Source organism: Trachymyrmex septentrionalis, unplaced genomic scaffold, assembly GCF_001594115.1.
Source record: "Trachymyrmex septentrionalis isolate Tsep2-gDNA-1 unplaced genomic scaffold, Tsep1.0 scaffold59, whole genome shotgun sequence".
NCBI classification, from domain to species: Eukaryota; Metazoa; Arthropoda; class Insecta; order Hymenoptera; family Formicidae; genus Trachymyrmex; species Trachymyrmex septentrionalis.
The window spans coordinates 509,703-517,240 of NW_017305767.1; the positions used below are offsets into that span (position 1 = coordinate 509,703).

General features: G+C 29.5%; 1 protein-coding gene across 1 annotated transcript in view; it reads left to right on the forward strand.

Moving 5' to 3' along the window:
• Window positions 1–7,538, forward strand: part of LOC108752181 — a 21,499-nt gene that overhangs the window by 717 nt on the left and 13,244 nt on the right. The gene's annotated exons all lie outside the window — the stretch shown is intronic.

The following is a 7,538-nucleotide window of genomic DNA, read 5'->3' on the forward strand; positions in this document are numbered from 1 at the left end:
TTTTTTTTATATACAGTGAGTGCAAAAAATATTCGTATAAGCAAATTTTTTATAAAAAAAAGTTTTATTTGTAGAAAATAAACATTAATTAGCAATTTTATACAATGAATATATTCTGTCCTAACATAAACAAAGCGAGCTTTGCATGTATTTCTGATTTTAAAAACTAAATTTCTTGACTGTATGAATACTTTTTGAGCATCCAAACAATAGAATTTTTAATTTTCGATTATTTTTCAGATGATATATTTTCTATAATTAATACATATTTTGTATATACATATATAATTTTAAGAAACAGTCTATTTTATTTTTTATGAATAAACTGTTAATTACCCAGCAAGAAATGACCGTCAATTAAACGTCGAATCGACGTCAAATTGTGTTGAAATCATCGTATCGATATATTGATTCGACATCAATTCCATAACTCATTTCTCAAAGAGAAATGAGTCATGGAATTGATGTTTCTCTTTCTGGAAGTGGGTTGGAATTGACATTTTTCTCTTTGAGAAAAAATATTTATTTTTAAAATAAAGCTTTTTTTCATAAAAAAAACATTTTCTCTGTACGAATACTTTTTGCACTCATTGTATATAAATACGTAAAGTTATATAATATGCTATAATATATTAAAACTATTTCTTTATTTATTTAATATACTCTGAAAGTGCGCATTCGTGATATTGAAGCTTCGCAAACTTCTTCTCAAGTAGCAAGTTACTCGGTATTTGATTTGCACCGTTCCTCTGCTGCCTTTTCATAAATCTGTCATGAGGCGAAGGGTTTAGTACAAATTTTCTTTTTTAGGAACTTTCGAAAGTAAATTCAAGTTTTATTTCTCAGTTTAAAGGAAATTATCCAATTTAGCTTATCAAAATTTTCAATTTAAAACTTAACTTTTGCCCACGTCCTTTCAAACAACGTAACTTTAATTACTTTAAAGCTCCGATTCTTTAATTTTTTAAAGATTAAAAAAAAATATGCAATTTGGAGACCTCTAGTTAAAATTTTAGTCGAGAGAATATTTTACAATATTTTAAATCTTGCAATTCTTACTTTAAGTTTTGCTAAACGAAAGTTAAAACACGCTGTACAATCTTTATCGACATGAAGGACGATTTTTGGACGACTTTTACGGATAAATCAGGTCGATCGTGAATGATGGACGACCAGTAGATTTCCATATCATCCGTTCTTGGTGACTTATGTTTGTCGCGCGGCGCCAGGGATTTGTTTGACATTGCGTGATGACAGTTGTCACGCTATGAATCTACGTGATGTTTAAAAAAAATGTTGCTTTTATCGAAGGAGACTGCCACTGATCTCTTCTATTGACTCCTGTCAACCGCGATGCGTAATCCTTTTACATACGTAGAAGGAAAATCACTTAGTAATATTACGTAAACTTTACTTCACAATTATCAAGATCCGCTGTTTCTGTCGATAAAATTTGATATTAGCGAAACAGCTAGTAGAAAGGAATATTAATTATCTATTCCATCTTCGAGCGTCTCTCTCTCTTTTATCCTGTGACATTTAATTACACTCCTTGCAACTCCCAACTCATTTTCCCTATTTATTTACCGCCCGTCGAACTCGTCGTCGTTTTTTCTTTTTCTTTTTTTTTACGTAGCACTGTCGCTACGACTTCGTAATATCTACCGCTAATGACAATCTTAATTAATTTCCGTTGGGGAAAGAGGCCACCATGCGAGGCCTCAAAGATATTTTGTACTGAAGGAATGATTCTGACGATTTTCATTTCACTGGGACGAGCAAGCGAAACGATCCCTCTCGCAGTGCTCTATTTTGCGAAAAACCCGACGTTCGATGTATTTCTATATTACGTCATTAAATCATGCCGCGTCGAAAATAATGCTCCGCTCTCCTCGCGTCGATCTACTTTAATTTCTCAAACCCCTGCGCGAAAGAGAAAGAAATCGACAGAGAGAGAGAGAGAGAGAGAGAGAGAGAGAGAGAGAGAGAGAGAGAAAGAAAGAGTATATACAAGCATACGGGAATGGAAGTATGCGTCGTGGTTTCGCCGAGGATAATTAAAAATGCACCCCATTAATACATGGCATTCGAGGCGACGAAATACGATAACGGGCAATTTAAAGCGAACCGCACGATCGGCCGGCCGATACGTTTGATACATTTGAAATATTAATGGCCTCCCCAAATGACGAAATAATTGAATTGTGTCGGACATCTCCCCGCGATGGGTGTACGGCAACTAATTTCGCCATGAAACGCGATATGTCCGAATACTTTAACACACGTGCGCGCGCGAAAGTATCGAGAGGATTATGTATGTATATCGTCATAATTCCTTCGTGTAAAACGATTCATGTACGTAAAGTACCGCACGGTCATTCTTTCCAATATATCTATACCTGCATTACACGCAATATCGCGTAACAATGTGTACCTGATGGACACGATGTAAAAATTTTTATAATGGATTCGTTGAAATATATATCGCCGGGACGTTTATTTATTCTCGCGTCGTCGCGCGATCCGTAGAGGGTCCGCGCGTTACCGAAAACACAATTCCCCGTTGTAAAGTTTAACTGAAATTTAATTAGAATACGTTCGATTTAAAGTTTAAATTAGAGTTAAAATTAATCCGTTTATAAGCGATTAAAATTCTAATTATGCATACAATCGATAGAATTTGACGGCGCAAAGATGTTGCGTTCGATGATATATAAATTTTTATGCAATAATTGAATAAGTTAATTGTAGGTACCAAAAAGTGTAACATAAGTAACACAGTGTTTCTGAATAATATTTCATTCGCTTGAAGAAAGTATGAGTTACCTTTATAGCTATTTTGTTTATTACAATAATGTATCTTTATCTATAGAATTAATATTTTCCAAAGTAGAACACAATTAAGTTAAAATGATATCAAATTAACTCCAAAGTGATTAGAAAAAATCATTTTTCAATCGTGATTCATTTTAACATTATCATTTTGACATTATCGTGACTGAACATTATCGTTGTTCTGTTTCGATTGAAATTTTATTTCTCATGCCATAATTTTTTTATCAGAAGAAGATCGACATTTGCAAATTTTTTATACCAATGTTGAAACCTAATTAATTTTTTTTAATTAATATCAGCTAACTCATGTATTATGAAGAAACTTTACATTTTCCTCTTGCCTCAACTATTTATTTGTTTAATAAAAAACCGAACTTTTATGGTTGAATTCCATTTTGGAAAACGATTTATCTCTCAACGAACCATTTAATTTTATTATCTTTAAACAGTTATTTTTCGTCAGTTTTATTTCGTTTCTATAGACTGTTTCTTTATCCATTTCTTTCTTTATCTCTTCCTCTTTCTCTCTTCTCTTTAGTTACTAAAAAATTCTTCGATATGGTGACACATTTCAGTACTGTGTTTCACGTTTTACATCCTCCAATTAACATACTTTTATCTCCCTAAATTCCAGGCAGCCTCAACGATTTATTTAGCAGATAGTTACGCGTCTCGTGCGTCGAAAGATTTAACTGTACCGAATTGTAACCGAGGACACCGATGCCGCGGATGAACGAGCCGCAGTGCTAAAGTGGCATTAAAAAAAAACGGGATTTATGAAGTCATAAAGAGAAGGTTTGCGGTTCTCCTCGAATGAGACCGAAATAAAAGACCGAGGACTGTCCGGCTTTGCCTGGCCAATCGTAACCGCTTCGTCTCGCGTGGCAGATTTCGAGCTATATTCTATTCTTTCCCGTTATGTTTATTCTGTTCTCCATGAAAAATAAAATTCTGATCTCGTATGTACTGAGTTGAAACAAAAGTTCGTAACTCTGTGAACTTCAAAATTCGAATAACTTTGTTAAAAATAATAAATAAAGTTTAAATTTTGGAAGAAAGTTTTAAAGCTTAAAATCTTTACTTTTGAAAAATCACACGTCTTTTGAGTTTCTGTATTATATATAAATTTCACGCAAAGTAATTTTTACATAGACATCTTATCATTTCGTGGACCTGTCAAAAAACTTAGGATAATTTTTAACTTTCTAACATGAAAGTTTAAAGTTTTCTCTATAAAATCGTTTTTGAAAAATGTTCCTAAGATTTTTTGTTATCGCGGATTAAATAAAAAAAGGATTTTAACTTTGATTTCTTATAATTCATTAAAAATCAATTGTTCAATTAAAAACAGATTCTTAGAGCTGAAACTTTGCTCTATTAAATAGTACAATATAACTGTCAAATTTTTTTAAAAATATGTAGAACATGATCAAATGATGTAGCGTTACAAACTTTTGCTCCGACCAATGTACGTGCATGTCGTTTTATTAATCGTATTACTACAAAACAAAATACTATGAATATATGTGAATGTGTAATCCGATTTATTTTAAAAGTCGTCATCTTAATTCTAACGATATAGAATTTTTATGACAGTTTTGATTTGAATTTAAAGAATTATTTGAAATGTTCTCATAATAAAATACAAATTTCTATAAAAGAAATATATTATGTGATATGTTATATGATATATACATAATATATATATATATATATATATATATATATATACATACATATATATATATTATAATATATTCTTACATACTTACATTATTCTTTCTTTATAGATCCTATTCAATTATCTTAATTATCTAACAATCTTTATAAAAAATACATATGTGCACTATAAAAAAAAATTTACTAAGTTTTAATATTTGTTTCAATTATTAACGAAATATTTACTAAATATAAACATATATTTATTTGATTTAAGCATTTAAACATTTTCATTAGTACTATTAAAATAAATGTTTATTAAAATTCAGCAAATATTTTTTTCAGTGTATTTAATCTATTTGCATTAAAAATTTTGTAACATCCAAGAAGAAATACATCAAGGAAACAATCTGTAATAACGTTAATGTGCAAGAATTTATAGTTCGCATTTTAATTTATTTGCACTATTAATTATTCGGCTTTCAGCTTAATTTGAAGTCAGTCTTCCTTTCCTTGTCTTGCAAAGTTCTCAGGTTATCACAGCAACGTAATCCAGACACGCGTATCTTATTCAGTCGAAGACGAGTCGTGCAATTTCTATCAAACCAAGTTCAGCGTCCAACGATGGAAATTGTTCGTTGGAAGACGTAATACGCGCGCGCAATCGGACACTTGATATCTAAATACTTGTATTTCGATCAAAGTCGCTTGTCGTCGAAGCCATTAAGAATATTGACTACGCCCCGGCATCACAAAGAGTTTCCAAATATTAACGGACGACAATTGTTGATGGCTTTACTTACAATTAAATAACTTCCTCTCGCATTCCTGGCGTTCATTTAAGATTTAGATTTACCGAATAAGTTAAATGTACAGACTTTTATAAGAAAAGAGAAAAAAAGAAACGGTCCTTCGTCATTTATTTTTGCCTATACAAAGAAAATCGTCATAAAAATGAAAGAGAATTAAAAAATATCAACAAAGTAAAACAAATTTTAATCAATTTAATTAAGCTCTGTTTTGCATAAATTAAAGTAATTTAAGAATTAATTAAAAAAAGTTTATAAGTTTTGACTTTAAAACTGCGCGTTTAAAAAAGATATTCTTTCTTTTAAGATTTTGAATGTATATAAAATTATATTATATTATATTAATTTCTGAGAAAAATATTTAATTTATAAAAAGTTTGTAAATTTTTTACATTTTTATCAAATAATCACTATCTTTTATTAAAGCATATTCTTTACGAGCTTTACTTTAAAATCTGTTATTAATTTCCTAAAATTGAAATTAAGTTGAAAAGAAAAAAATTAATCACTTTGATTTTTTCTTAGCTGTTCTTGCATATCTCTTTTTTCACTATGGATCTTTCAATTCTTCTAAAAAAAAAGAAAAAGTGCCATTTCCAACTGTTCATATAATTTACACGTTATGTTTCGTTTTTAATGAATTTTAAATCAAAATCGTTTTTCAGTATTAGATAAACGTAACCTCAAACGAAATGGGCATCGCAAATTTGACAAATACGAAAGCGCAAATGTAAATTTGCAACGTAAGTTTATCTCACATTGCAAAGCACCTTTGCACGGATTTATTCCGGTAGTTGTAATTTCATTACCATATGTAACAGCTTTATTAAACGCTCCAAATACGATAAAAAAAGTCATAACAGTACAAATAATCCGTTAATTGAAAGAATATAATAAGAATTCTAATGATATGCTTAGAAAAATTAATTCTGAAGAAGCATAATTTTGATGCAATATGCCTATAACGGTATACATTGTATATACATTGCGCGTAATGAATAAATGATCAATGACATTAGTAAGATTTATATTTATAGTCATTATTATTATAAATATCTTATCTTTGAAGCATATCAGATAACTCAGAATGAAGACATGTAAGAAAATCCAATAGTCATATTTAAATTAAAAATTATGACTACTCAGCTAAAAGAAAATTCTTAGAACTTTGGAAAATTCTTGGAACTGTAAATAGTGTAATCGTTTTATTTATTATGTTCTCAATTCTTTGTCGATTTTTTAGATTCTTGATTTTCACGATTTGTAATTCCAAATTCTTGAAGTTGTAATTTTTAGAAGTTGAAAAAGTTCTTCCTCTTGAAATTAAAATTATATTAAACTATAAATATCTCGCGCACACGCACGCAATTTATCAAGCATTCTTATTTTCTTTTTTTCTATTCATGTATGTAAAGACATATATTTATCATTATATTCTTATGGAACGATTTAAAAAATATGTATATGTCATCTTTAAGATATCTTATGTTTAATTTATAACATAAAGTTTTGAGACAGTGTTTTACTTGGAATTACTTTTAATGTAGTTTTAGTCAGCAATACAATTAAATAGTAAGCTTTAGTAAGCAATTAAATAGTTAGCTGCTTTTTCTGCTGAACGTGCAGCTAATATAATATTTTTTTATTCTATTTTTATGTGTGAAAATATTCGAAGATTTATTGACAAGAAAAAAAACACGAGAGGAAAACTGGAACTGGTTGATAAGTCATTTTATAGATCATTATTTTATAAGTAAATAAATTAAGATAAATTACTAAACAAGATTTTACGAAGATAAGAATTTACAAGTTTGAAGACTTGTATCAATCAAGATACTCGTGGACCTGTGATTCCAATTTGTAGTTTCAAAGATTCTAACAATTCGTGAACTTAGCGATGTGTAAAGCAATTTGCACGTCTAGATTTGAGAATGTACCGGTGCACAAACCTAGCGATCTACGCCTTGAACTATCTGCGTCTATGAATTTAACAATCTGCCCTAGCTATCTATGCAACCATGAATTTATAAACTTGACACTCTATATAAACTCTATATTAACAATATATAAACCTTTTTGCCTACCATTAAATTTTTTTTAAACTAGAATATATATATAATTCTAATAAAATAAAATATTCTTATATTTAATATAATTTCACAATCTCATTTTACACTTACAAATCTTTTACAAGTTTATCAAAATGTTAATATACGAAGTATAGTATGTTATATT